The 13,791-nt window shown below is 34.8% G+C and overlaps 1 long non-coding RNA gene across 1 annotated transcript; it reads left to right on the forward strand.

Annotated features, from left to right (window-relative positions):
- The first annotated feature begins 9,695 nt into the window (after nt 1-9,695).
- Nucleotides 9,696-13,155, forward strand: LOC145556078 (uncharacterized). Its single transcript, XR_014091726.1, has 5 exons — nt 9,696-9,773; nt 12,001-12,099; nt 12,206-12,253; nt 12,349-12,459; nt 12,847-13,155. It is a non-coding gene; the product is annotated as an uncharacterized LOC145556078 (long non-coding RNA).
- Nucleotides 13,156-13,791: the final 636 nt, after the last annotated feature.

The raw sequence follows: 13,791 nt of genomic DNA on the forward strand, positions 1-13,791 counted from the left end.
GCTGAGAGCGGGAGATAGTTTTGAAGGAACTACCCTATAAAGTTTTATCCTCTTCGAAACTCTGATTTGTTTTTCTATCCGTCCGACTGATTTTCTCTATAAATAACCTCTTAAAACCTCCGTTTTCAATCATCAATTCTCATCAACAACTCTCTAATTCTCTTCTCTCTCTAAGTTAAAGCTTATTCTCTCTCTCTCTCTTTTCTAAACTAGCTTGTCTCATACATAATTCCGCATTTCACAAGATCTAGAAACACCTAGCCAAATTCGTAGTTGCCTTCGCCCTAGACATGAAAGGTTTTATTTTCTGAGGGTTTGGTCCCAAATCTCTACTTCAATTGTTTTATTTAATTTTTTGATTTTATATTTTCCTTGAATTTACTAACGCGTGTATTTTGTTATTAGAAAGAGATACGAGGCATCCAAGTAAGTGCTTTAATTGATTTATTGATATTATGATATAGAAATCATGCTTAGGTTGTTATTATGATTCCTAGTATCATGTCTAGGGTGTTTTGATCTTCCTATTATCATGTTTAGGGTACTAACTATAATTTCTAATATCAAATATGACAATTGTGATTCCTGCGATGTTTCCTATTTCTTTTCTAATATTCATGATAGTATCATGTTAGGGTTAAAGCTTTAGTTTTTATTGCTATGCTAGGGTTTGTTATTAATCTTGTTAGTATCATGCCTAGGATCTTGCTATTATTATGCTTTAACATGATTATTTTTATTATGATTTTTGTTATAATTATTATTATGTTGCTATATATTTATTGTTATTGCTTGATCACACCTTTTATGCATGTTTAAAGGGAATTTACTTGTAATCACGCTTAATAAGATAATTAAAAATCTTGTTTATGGTTAATTTGATTATAATTCAAGTGATTACCAATAATAGTTTTGTTTGTGCATTAATATTCAACCAACATAGATAAACAGGTTTAGGGTTAACCTATTGATTGCATGTTAGTCAGAAAGCGCACATGAATACGATCAGAATAAAGTAGAGGCCTATTATTAGGGCAGGTTCAATGTCTTTTAGGTTAGATTTGCACCTTCATCCCCGAACTACCAGTCATGGTTCCAGACCTATTGGAGTTGACAATCTCCTGGATCGTTAAGGGGTGTAACTTTCACCTCGTGAACGGTTTACAAGTTTTTAAAACTTGTTGGCGACTCTTTTGCTCTATCTTCCTTCCCTTTGGACGCCACCATACTTTATTGTATGATCACAGTGGGGTTCAAGCTAGGGATAATGCTTGAAATATTCCCAACAACCCGTTTCACCCTTCTATAAATAGAAGTTTACCCTCCCTCCCTTCTTTCAGTATTTCATTTTCATTTTACTTTCTAGAGAGAGAAAGAGAAATTTTTAGAGAGAGATTCTCTGGTTCCGTCTGCATCAAATTCTGAAGATTTCAGCGTGCTAACATTACAACACCTGGTCACCGTTTGTAGCAGTTTTCATAGTTAATCGTAAGGTAACTGCCTGAACCATTTTTAGCTTTTCCTTTTCAACTTGTATACATTCTTTTTTTCGTCTGTATACATAGTCTTTAAAAATAAAATGAGCTCTCAATCCACACACTCGGCACTGCCTAGGACATTCAGCCAGTCTCCCGGGACGGCTGAATCTAAAACAGGGGATGCCTTTTCTGGACTTTCGGAACTGTTGTGCTCATCTTCGAATTCCTCCTTCTTTGTGTCTGTGCAGGACACAATGGCTAGAGTCAAACAGACGGCCAGAAAGTCTGATCGATGGTGAAATGGTAGGTCGTTGGACTACCCTCCCCAACCGGTCAAACAAAATTTATACACTCAACCAACCCCTATACAAGTATAGTAGCAAGTCAAGGGTCGAACCCAAAGGAATAATGATTGAAAGCCTATTGTCTTGCGCTAAGCTATTCCGGAATCGAAAGTGGGGTTGTATGCTAAAACTAGAGCTAATGACAACAAATAAACTTGTAGAAAATCAAAGATGATAAAACTAGGGCTAGGATCCACATGCATTCATAATGGAGATGGCTAATTAGGAGGTCAAATTGGCTAAGTCAATCAATGTGAGGGAAAATCAATCATGCAACCAAAAGAGCATATCAAGCTATTCTCCTAGAGGTCTAACTAGCGTCAACTACGATAAACTCTAGCTAGGAAACATCACAAGACACCTTAATCGTGTAAATGCAAGCCACAAATCAATGGTCCGTATCAATGTGAACTTACAATGCAATCTAGTGCAACAATCAAAGTTGGCCAATCTTTAATTAATCACACACTTGCACATGATTCATCAACCAAGTTTAATCACATCATCAACTCCATCAATTATCCCCAATTAACACTAATCCATTACTCATACATGCTTCACCATTACCCTAGCAAGTAAGCTACTCACTAATCATGGTAATTAAGATCGAAACACAACTAATCAACAATTTCATCATGATCATATTAAGAAATATAAAATCAATACAAAAATCAATGAAACTTCAATCAAACATCAAACAATCAACAATCATATGAAAAACAAATGAAATCAAACGTATGTTGAAATCAAAGATGAGTAAACCTTACAAAATTTGATCAAAGATCAATTGGAATGAAGAAATCTTGAATCATCAACAATACACCATGAATTTCTCTCTCTTCAAACTAGAGTTTCTCTCTCTACAAAATATGATCAAAGCTCTAATTCTCTCTCTAATTACTCTCTAATCTCTAAAAATGAATTCTTAATGAAAATCTAATCAAAAATTGAATATCCCCAAAAATGGAAGGAAACTACTATATATACAAGGGAGAAGTCGGTTATGACGTCCAAGATGCGGCTGCACATAGGGAAGAAGAGGGCGCACAGAGCAGGGTACGGGCACAAACCCAGGGGGGTGCGCCCGCACACGCGTCCTGTGCGGCCGCACCTAGGAGGGTCTCCTTCTCCCCTTCTTCGATCTTGATCATCCTTGTGCACACAACTTGGTTATGGTAATGAACATCAAAGTAGGAAGCAAGTATATGAGCATTTTGGTGGGTTTGTGGCATATATGATGCCCCCACCGCATGCGTGCACCGGTCTTGAGACTTGCCCTTTCGAGTTCCTCTAAACTTGAAGCTCAAAATACTAGCACAAGGCATCCAATGTGATGATAAATGTTGGAGGGAATCTCGAAAATCTTTGGATGCTCGATCATAATCTGTAAACAAATGAAAAAAAACAAATGATAGAGAAAAACAACGAAGAAACAAGGAAATGCAAAAAATTAAGAAACTAACTACGAAAAGCACAAAGTAAAGAAATAAAGAGCAAAACTAAGGAAAACTAAGGAAAAGAGCTACAAAATGAAATGAAATTCATCCAAAAAGAGATCAAATGAGTGCCATAAATGTCACTCATCAAAGTCTAAGAGCCGACGCACTGTGGAAGTGCCCGCCAACGAGGTTGTTCTGGATGGGGAACATGAGAGTTCGGAGGAGAGCAGCAGTTCTGATGATGAGGCTCCCTCTTCCTCCGGGAGCTCCAGTATAAGAGAGGTAGACGGTGAAGAGGTCGCCTCCTCTAATGGATCCGGGGAAGGGTTAGGCGGCAATGAGGTCGTTGAAAGATCGGGAGCCGAGGATTTCGGCTCCGATCAAGATAATTTTGCGGCTGACTATCAGCAGCCAGCAAAGGTAGCTGACAACCCTGACCTGAAGAAGATTATAATGCTTCCCGGTGACATAGCCCTGTTGAAGAGTGGCTTTAGGGCTTTCAAGGAAAAACACCCCTTTTGGAAAGGGGTAGATTATTATCGTTCCGCCTGGGGACGCAGTTATGGCCTGGGAGTACAACATTGAAAATGCAGACAACTATTTTGTCTGTTTTGAGGCGGTAATAGAAGCCGACCTCCGGTTCCCCCTCCATTTTAGGATTAGGAAAATCCTGAAGGAGTATGATCTGGGTGTCTGGCAGCTTACCCCAAACTCGTGGGTGAATATTCTAAGTTATATTGCCGCCTGCGAGCTCCTGAATCTTGCCCCTAGCTTCTCTGCCTTTGCTCATATGCACTACTTGAGCAAGGCCCCAAGCGGCCATGGGGTATGGTATAGTCTTACCACTTTGCCCCAGTATTTGATGACTTTGGACAAGGTGTCCAAGTGGTCCGAGTGGAAGGAGAAATTTTATTTGATCTACTCACCAACTCTGAGACACAACCGGACTCTGCGCCGGTACAATAAGGAACCGGTTCTCCTTGGTAGGAAATGCCCTCTCCCGGTGCTCTCTACTAGGGCCTGGGAGCAAATAATGGAGCCGAGTTTCTTCGAAACCACTCATATCATTGTACCAAAGAACTGAATCCCCCACCCGGACTATTTCAAGGATGAAAGATTCCTATCCGCCTGTGGGTTAAGCACCATGTTTCTTAAGGGTAGATCCACTTGCATCCGGCTTTTCTGTTGTTTTTCATTTTATACTTCCAACTTTTTATTATTTTTCTCTAACCTTTTATTTTCTCCTTGCAGCCAACGCCTTGAAGATGGTTGACCCGGCAAAGACTCCGGCTAAATCTGCTGCGCAATTGCGCAAATAGAGCGCTCTCTCTAAGAGAGCAGCCGTTGAGGCCAAGAAAGGCGGGGTAAGTCCGCCTGACTCATGTAGTTTTCCTGTAAATTTCTTCCAAGGGTTTTTGCCGGCTGGTATCATTTAGTTCTTAATTCGCAGGATGCCATTAAACGTGTTCCACGCTCCATCTCCAAGCTTTTCAAAAGGCAAGGGGAGGAGCTGGATAAAACTTCGGATGCTAAGGCCGCCAAAAAGAATCCTTCCCAGACAACTACTGCTGCCAATCCAGATCGTCCTACGACCGGTGGCAAATCGCCTTCCGCCATGAAGATTCTGAGCGAGAGCTCAGAACGCTCGGGAAAGAAAGCGCCAGATGCCTCTACGGCATCGAAGGGTGGCCAGTCACCCAAGTTGCAACCGGTGCGGCAACAACTGGGGAGAAGGATACCTCTAAGCCCCATCTGGAAACCCATGGTAAGAACAAGATTGAAATACCTGGGCCGCTTGACTTTATGAGAGTCATGACTAAGGTTGACCCTTCAGGGGTGACAAGGGTTGGACTAGGTCGTTGGACTAATCCTCCTTAAGCCAAACAAAATTTATAAACACTTAACTAATCTAAATACAAGTATAGAGGTAAGTCAAGGGTCGAACCCAAAGGAACGGTAATGTCTAGAAGTCTAAGGATAAAAGGTGACACTAACAACTACTTAAACGAAGAAACCAAACAAATAGGAATCAATATAATGTAACACTAGGGTTTAGGATCCTCAAATATTAGCAATGAACATAGCAAATGGGGATAGGAAGTTTACTAAGTCAAGTGATGCAAGGGAAAATCAATCATGCAACCAAAAGAGCATATCAAGCTATTTTCCTAGATGTCTAACTAGCGTCAACTACAATAAACTCTAGCTAGGAACGTCACAAGACACCTCAATCGTTAAATGCAAGCCACAAATCAATGGTCCGTATCAATGTGAACCTACAATGCAATCTAGTGTGAATAACTAGGGTGATCAAGCCTAAATCAAACACACACATGCACATAATCAATTAGCCAATTTAATCACATCATCAACTCCATCAATTATCCCCCAATTTACATCAATCCATCACATCATATAAGCTTCACCATCACCCTAGCAAGCAAACTACTCTAACAACATCATCAAATCAACAAACAACTATAGAAGACAAGAATCAACACTCAAAGAAGAACAATTACTCTAATCAAAGATCAAAGATCAAAATCCAATCAAAACAAATCAAACAAACATGAATATTAAACAAAACAATAATTGAGATAGAGTTTAGAAATGCTCATTGATAATAGAGAAGATCTCCAATACAATTGTCACCATTGAATCTTCAATCTCTCAATCACCATTGAAATTCCTCACTTTCTCTCTCTAAAATCTACTCCTAAAACTAACCCTAAAACTAGAGAGAGAAGCTCTCCACTGAGCTAAGAATATGATTAAAATCTAATATAATTGACGCGTTTAAGCGCCGTGATACAGCGTGTCGTGTTCCCGAGCCCTCAATCTTAATTTTTTGCAAAAGGAAATTAAAAATAAGTCTAATTTTAGTTCATAATAATAATAATTATTATACATACTAATAATAATAATTATAACAATAATAAAAAAATAATAATAATATATAACATCAAAACAATAATAATAATAACAACAATAACACTAAAACAAATGAAACTATGTACTTATTTCCACTACCTACAACTACCTAGCCTACTAAAATTCTTTTAATTAGAAAATTCTTTTAGTACCCCCTCATATAATCTAGAACATCTTTTTGAGTGGCCTTATCACTCCCAAAAGCTAAACAAACCAAGGCTACCAAGCTATCAATGCAATATTCTATATGCCCTCTTCTTTTCATACTCTCCCTTATAGCATTTTCGATTCTCCTTCACCTCCAAGTCTCCAAGATAGAGAAGATATTACTAACACTCTAACAGAATAATATCGGAGTATTGTACCACCTATAACGCCACTCACCTTAAGCCAGTTCAAAATGTAATTACCGACATACAATACCGTGGGTATTAATAAATAAACTAATGCCTCAAATAATAAGAGTTCACCTCATCACCATTTCCAGCTAAAAAGCTGTACAACAGCTCTTATTAATTCCCAATCAGCTTCAACTAAATCCAATAACAACCACTCCAATCTTTTGTTCATATCACCAAGCAAACAATTTCACTTAAAATATGTCAAATCATTAAGACTTTCCTAAGCTGATGTGTGACAAATATGTTAGAGCCCAATCACTGAAAAGGAACCATACATCTAAAGGAACTAGAACCTTGTTGCATTGTAATAAATTGCCAATATGAAAGGAAAAAGGAGAAAGCAGAACACAACATAGATATTGGCCATGTTTGGTAATTGGCTTTTCAATGGCTTTTTGGTTAGCTTTTGGCTTTTGGCTTTTTTAGGTGGTCAAACAACCAAAAAATGTATTTGGTAATTGGCTTTTTAGTCAGCGAAAAAGCTGGCTTTTAAGCCAAAATGAAAAAGCTGCTTTGAGTAGCTTTTTTGTTGGCTTTTGGCTTGTTGGTCCACAAACTATCTAATAAACAGCCAACAACCAATTATTAATTTACCAAACACTTTTATAAACAGCCAGCTTAAACAGCCAATTTCAAAAGCCATTATAAACAGCCAAACATTTCAGCTGGTTAAACATGCCAAGTGAACCAGCCAACAACCATTTGCCAAACAAGGCCATTATAAATTGCCTCTACAGCTTAATCATGGCTTTTCCACTGAATCAGTTTGCAACATACATATTATAAAATATGACCCTAGTCTATAATCCTCTTTCTAATGTATACAACATAGAGCACTACCATTAGTACCATATCCAAACAGAACACATGACTCAAAGAGAGTTGTTGTGAACAGATTATGTCGCCTGTCCTTATGGCTCAATTGCCTAAATATAGTTGACAAAAGGCTAGCAAAAGTTAGTCTACCTCATTAGAATAATTGTACACAAGTCCGTTCAATAAGAGGCAACATTTACGCTTAGACATGAATCAATTCATTAGATTAGAGTAAGGATACATGAAACAAAATTAATAACAAAAACAATAACTTTAAATTCCATGAACCATATTAAATAATAACAACTACAATTTATAACAAGCAATTAAAAATAATGAACATAATATAATAACAGCAACAACAACAACAAAAACAACCACATCATGAAAAAAAGTTTATAATATTTTTTTTTTTAGAAAAAAAAACGCCCAGAGGGCTACGAACGCCTGGAAGTTTAGGATCTCCGGGCGTATGTTCGAAAATTCCAGGCATTCGTGTTTCGTCTGGGATTTTCGAACTTACACCCGGAGATCCGGATTTTCCGGGAGTTTCTAGCCTCGAGATTCCAGATCTCCAGGCGTTTCTCAACGTCGACGAAAAAAAAAGAGAAACGACTCACCTGTTCGCCGGAGACGACGCCTTTGTCTCTGTGATTTCCAGACATATGAGCCCCCTTGTACCGTCAACGCTTAAATTTCTTAAAAAAAAATATTAAAAAAATTGGTGGTTGACTATGGTGGTAACCGGTGGTGGTGGTTGAATTTTGGGTGAAAGAGAAAGGGTAGGTGAAAAGGGTGAAGAGAGAGAAAGGTAAAAGTTTAAACAAAAGGTTTTGATGGGTTATTTAAGAGAGGGTATATAAGTATGTATTTTTAAAAATGCGGGCGTTACCTGGTAAATACCCCCTTAAATTTTTATCTCCAATTTCATTTGTTTTCAGAATTGATTTATATAATTACTAGTATCGTGCCCCGTGCGATGCCCGGGTTGTTTATTAAATTTTAAGATAAATTTTTATTCTATATATATCAAAGTAATGCCTAATAATATTAGTGAAAATGTTCGATTTAATACATTAAAAAAAATAAAAATTAGCAAAAAATAAATTAAATAAATAAATGTTCAAATCCCGTTGGGTTGATTCGAACCCAAAACTTTAGGCAAGGGTTGAACAGTTTTGACTCGTAACCTGAAGTGACTCAATCCGAAATTACTCATGACCCGACCCTAATTGACATGTCTACATAGTTATAAAATTCTATTAGCTTAGATTGTGAACTGTATTATTTTAACCGGTTACTATATATTATAAATGTATGTTTTACTCTTGAAGTACTTCCTTCGCTCCAAAAAATATTATGATATAAAAAAGTAAATTTATATGATAACTTTTTAGAATTGTAATCTAATAATTTTTTTTGAATAAAATATAATTCAATTTGTACATCTAAAAAATTGGTATTTTATCGAAAATAAAACTTTTAACTAACAATTTTATTCTAAAATTCTATCCAAATAGAATTCTAAACTATTTTTTTAGGGTTCGTTTGGCATCGCTGTGGTTTTCTGTTTTTTGGTTTTTTGTTTTTTAAAAGTGTATTATATATGTCACATAGTGAATCAAAAAATATATAGACTTATTAAAATCATGTTAAATTTAAAAACTGATAACAAAATTGTGAAAACACCTTTTTCTTGTTTCCTTTTTTGGTTTTTGGTTTTAAAAAAAAACAGAAAAATGAAAACAAAAAATGATGCCAAACAAGCCCCTATCTTCTGAATTCTATTTAAATCTATCCAACGTGGTGCGACACTCAAATTTTATTTTATTGAAAATAAAACTCTAAATTAACAATTTTATTCTAAAATTCTATCCAAATTTGATTCAAAATAAATTCTATCCAAATAGAATTCTAAATTATTTTTTTATCCTAATAAAACTTTTAACTAACAATTTTATCCTAAAATTCTATCCAAATAGAATTCTAAACTATTTTTTTATCTTCTGAATTCTATTTAAATCTATCCAACGTGGTGCGACACTCAAATTTTATTTTATTGAAAATAAAACTCTAAATAAACAATTTTATTCTAAAATTCTATCCAAATTTGATTCAAAATAAAATTCTAAACTAACTTTTTTAATCTTATGAAATGTATTTAAATCTATCCAACGTGACACGACACTTGGCGAAAAGTTAAAATGTCAAGTGTCGCTGTCTCGTGACCTGACTTAAAGTTTAGCTTTATATATTAGTTATTATTATATATAATATGATGGATCAATTGGAATCCTTATCGAAGAAGCCTATGGTTAAAACCCTAAGATATGAAGCTCTTTCTCTGCCTACTGCTGCTACCAGGTTCCCCTTTACCATTCTTTACTTTTTCACCATAACATTGTGAATTTATGACTTATGACGATTTAGATTAAACCTTTTTTTTTTTTTTTTTTTTTTTTTGTTTCCCTAATTCTATATTTGAAATAGTATAATTAACAAGGCTTTGACTTGGAAATTTTTTATCTTTATTGACTAATCTGATTGGTTTTGATGCTTCAATATCGATGTAAATTTATAGTTTAGGACATGTGCTTGTTTGATTGAAAAAAATTGATAATCATAAGAATTTGCAGATAAGTCATTGTGTCATTGACAAAAGCATATAATTGGATAATATAATTTTCCTTAGTAAATTAATGAATTGATTTTTTTCAATCAAAATTCAGAGGAAAAAAGAATACAAGCTCATTGAACCTTCTTCATGAAATTAATGACTTGATTATGTAGTCATTATTTACCCTGATTAGCTTGAAGTTGCGTGGATGATATTGTAGAAATAAAGTTAGATTTCAGAATTCCATTAATTTCATTAATGTATGAGCTGTTGTACATTCAATTTTCACTTTAGATCTGTACCCAAATATTGTCATCTCCACTTGATTATATGTGTTTATTAATGGAAATAATTCACTATACAATGTTTTGTTGGATGCAATTTTGGTACATTAATGTTTAGTAGGAATAATTTGCGTGTGTTTAACATCAATGTTCAAGAATGTGGGCTATATGTGAGAGTTTGGTGTTAGCGTTGCTTTATGTGAAAAAGGCGTAACTAGTGTTATTGTCGACTCTATAATATTGTTGCTCGTATATTAACCCTACTGCTATAATGATTTTGCTGTCCAATTGCTACTATATTTGGTTTGTCTGCTGCAGGAATTGTTGCTACCTTGTTATATTAGTGCTGCTGTTATTTTGTAGTTGCCCTATAGTTCCAGTTCTGTTCGTCCAAATATTATGGACTTGCAGTCGTTTTTATCCCCTAGTACCTTGATAAAAGTTATAGATCTTGAAAAGTTATCCAATCTAGGCTCAAAAATTTCTCAATTTGGAATTGTATGCTAAACGTTATGCCTTCTAGAAATTTCTGTGGTGTGCTTCCTTGGTTCTATCGCAGCGGGGCTATTATTTTTCACTTGATGCCTATGTAAGGTTGTTGCATTGAGTTGGGTGGGGTTGCTAAAATGAATACTCTGCATTTTCTTATTAATTTTAATTCTATTTTCCCTCTATTTTTCTTACAAATTATCTCTTAAATTAATATGTGGATTTGTATAATTGTATATACTGTCACAGATATGGAAGCATCTTTAAGTATCCTCAGGGTCAACATTAGTTTAAAGGAAAAGTATGGTTTTGCATTGTAAATAAATGCTTGATTTTGGTGGATTTCTAAACTTAAAGTGATTGGCTTTAACAACAGAAGAATATTTGAAGTTTTAACAAATTGGCCTGAGAGAACCATACAAGTTATAGTTATGACAGAAACGGATTTTGAGACTCGGGGATCTTTGATGTCAGATGAGTAGATGTACCATAGCTCTAAATAGATCACTATTATTGACTTATTGTAATAATTGTATGATTTCGTAGTTGTACAAATGAACATGTTTATGGGAAAATTGGCTTATTAAACAACACAGGGAGGAGTTTGTCTGTAAGCATTATAGACACTTGGTGAATTTGTTTTGTTTAATAATTAATCTGAGTAGGTTCGTCTTAGCTCTCTTGTTTCAGTGTTTGCCAATAACCACTGATGTTAGGACTTACTATGAGAAAATGCTTAACGGTGAGTTCTACATTTGTCTAAGACAAAGAAGAGCCACTTGGAAGGTTATAAAGCTTTTTTTTTTTCTTTGATACATGTGATGAAAAGTTAGTGGGTAATTTTTTTTTTGTTGTAGGAGTATAATGAGTTTCTTGAGGAGTTCATGGTGCAGTAAAGCTTAACTATGGAGAAAAGTTCTTATACAAGTTTGTTACTACTGTCCATGATTATAATTTCCATTATTTAAAGTAATTCGTATACTTTCATGTTTTAAACTTTTGTGTTAATTGGATTTATAACTTAATTTCGAATACTTTACCAACCATAATGCCTTCAAGCTACTCTCAAAATACTCAACAAGTCATGTTGTATTCAATTGTAATTTTCACTAATTCAGGTATGTGATGAGATAGATAGGTTTTATGTAATAGTTTACTTTGTGTTAGCTCTAACCCTTTTTTTCTATCCTCCTCTGCATAGGGAATTGCATCTATTGTCCTAACAAGAATTGTTGCGGCACGGAAATTACTTGGTGGCAACTTGGCAGAACACACAGTTTTATTCCTTGGAGCAGGAGAGGTAAGAATGATACCTTTTTTTTCTTTGACCTTGAAGCTCGAGTGTAAAGTGGTTCTTATTGATATTCAATAACGATGAAGCTGAAACCTGTCATTTGATATTGTAGGCTGGTATAGGAATGGCTGAACCTATTGGTCTCGAGTTGTCCAAACAAGTATGGAAAATATATAAATGGAACTAGGCTTCCCCTTCTCTGTGATCGATCTATCCTCTATTACAAATCTCTATAATTATATTTGCTTGTATTAGTTTTCATCCAGGGCTTGATTGTCAGCTTAAGAAATTATTCAGTTAAAAAATTGAAGAAGCCATGGACTCATGACACATGAACCTTTTGGAGATCTCATAAGTATTGTCAAGGTGATTTAACAATAATAAACGAGGTTCATTATTTCACTGGTTTATGTTTGCAAGCATGTTGTGATGTCAGTTGATATGTGCTCTTTTTTGTCTTTAGGCAATTAAGTCAATGGTATTTAATTCCTCCAAACCTTTAAGTGCTCTTTATCTTCCTAATCTATGCTTGGTGAATATCTAAGGTATTTACTAATGGGTGTTGTTTGTCTATTTTCTTCCCTTCATCTTGGATGAATGTAAAAATTGCTTTATGAATTTCGTTATTTGTATTTTTTTCTTGACATACTAGCCAAAGGTTTTAATTCTTTGTTTAGAATTTCAATTATCTTTCTTAATTTTTTCAAAAACTATATTATTCTCTAACTTTGCTAATTTGATTGGTATTACAAGGTGTAAAGTACATGAAAGAACGACATATATTGAAGACATACAGTGATGAAGAGCTGATTTATTGGAGCTTTAGGGATTGCCTATATTCAATTGACTTGTTTCCCCTTTTGGACGTTACAATCCCTCCATTATATATAGAGTTAGGTGCAAACAAGTAGTACTATAAATAAAGTACTTGTTTGTGGATCTATTTAGGATTTATAGTCGTAGATACATTGTGTAGTGATGTTACTTGGATATTATTTTTTGGATTTTGATGAATTCACATGCCATATTATATAAAAAATTCACATCTATATTTATGTTCAACTTCCCATTAGACTAATTGTTCTCTATTGTTGTGTTCACACGTTTTATTCATTTTAGTTCTTTCAACTCATGTATCATAATTTTTTAAGTGTTGTCTTTTTAGGCAACAATTATGTGTCATTATTAGCACATACAAGTAAAAAAGGTTGTAGCATATTATTACATAAGGAAACACTTTTAAATTGTTTTCTAAGATTGCAACAGTTTTTACTTGTTGCCTTTGTAAAATTGTTGCCTTAGGTATCATTTTACATTGACTTTTTAAATTGTTGCCTTTGAATAAAAATGTGTTGCCTAATGAATAGACAACGAGGGCATAAACTACACCTCATATGTGTTGCCTTACATACAAGGTAACACTTTTTCTATTTTAGGCAAGGATTTTGTTGTTATTAGTAAATACAAGTAAAAAAGGTCATGCCAAATGGGTTGAATTCCTCTAATCATTCAATTTCTCTTCTAAATACTGGGAAGGGAAGAACAATGTTGTGGCTGATGCTCTTTTTAGGAGGCATTGTATGATCACTATTCTTGATGCAAAATTTTTAGGGTTTGAATTGCTCAAAGAGTTGTATGGTGATGATGAGGATTTTGGTGGGTTGATGAAGAAGTGTGAGAAAGGGGTCGATGGTTCTT

The sequence above is a fragment of the Chenopodium album genome, chromosome 8, assembly GCF_948465745.1.
Source record: "Chenopodium album chromosome 8, dcCheAlbu1.1, whole genome shotgun sequence".
NCBI lineage: Eukaryota > Viridiplantae > Streptophyta > Magnoliopsida > Caryophyllales > Amaranthaceae > Chenopodium > Chenopodium album.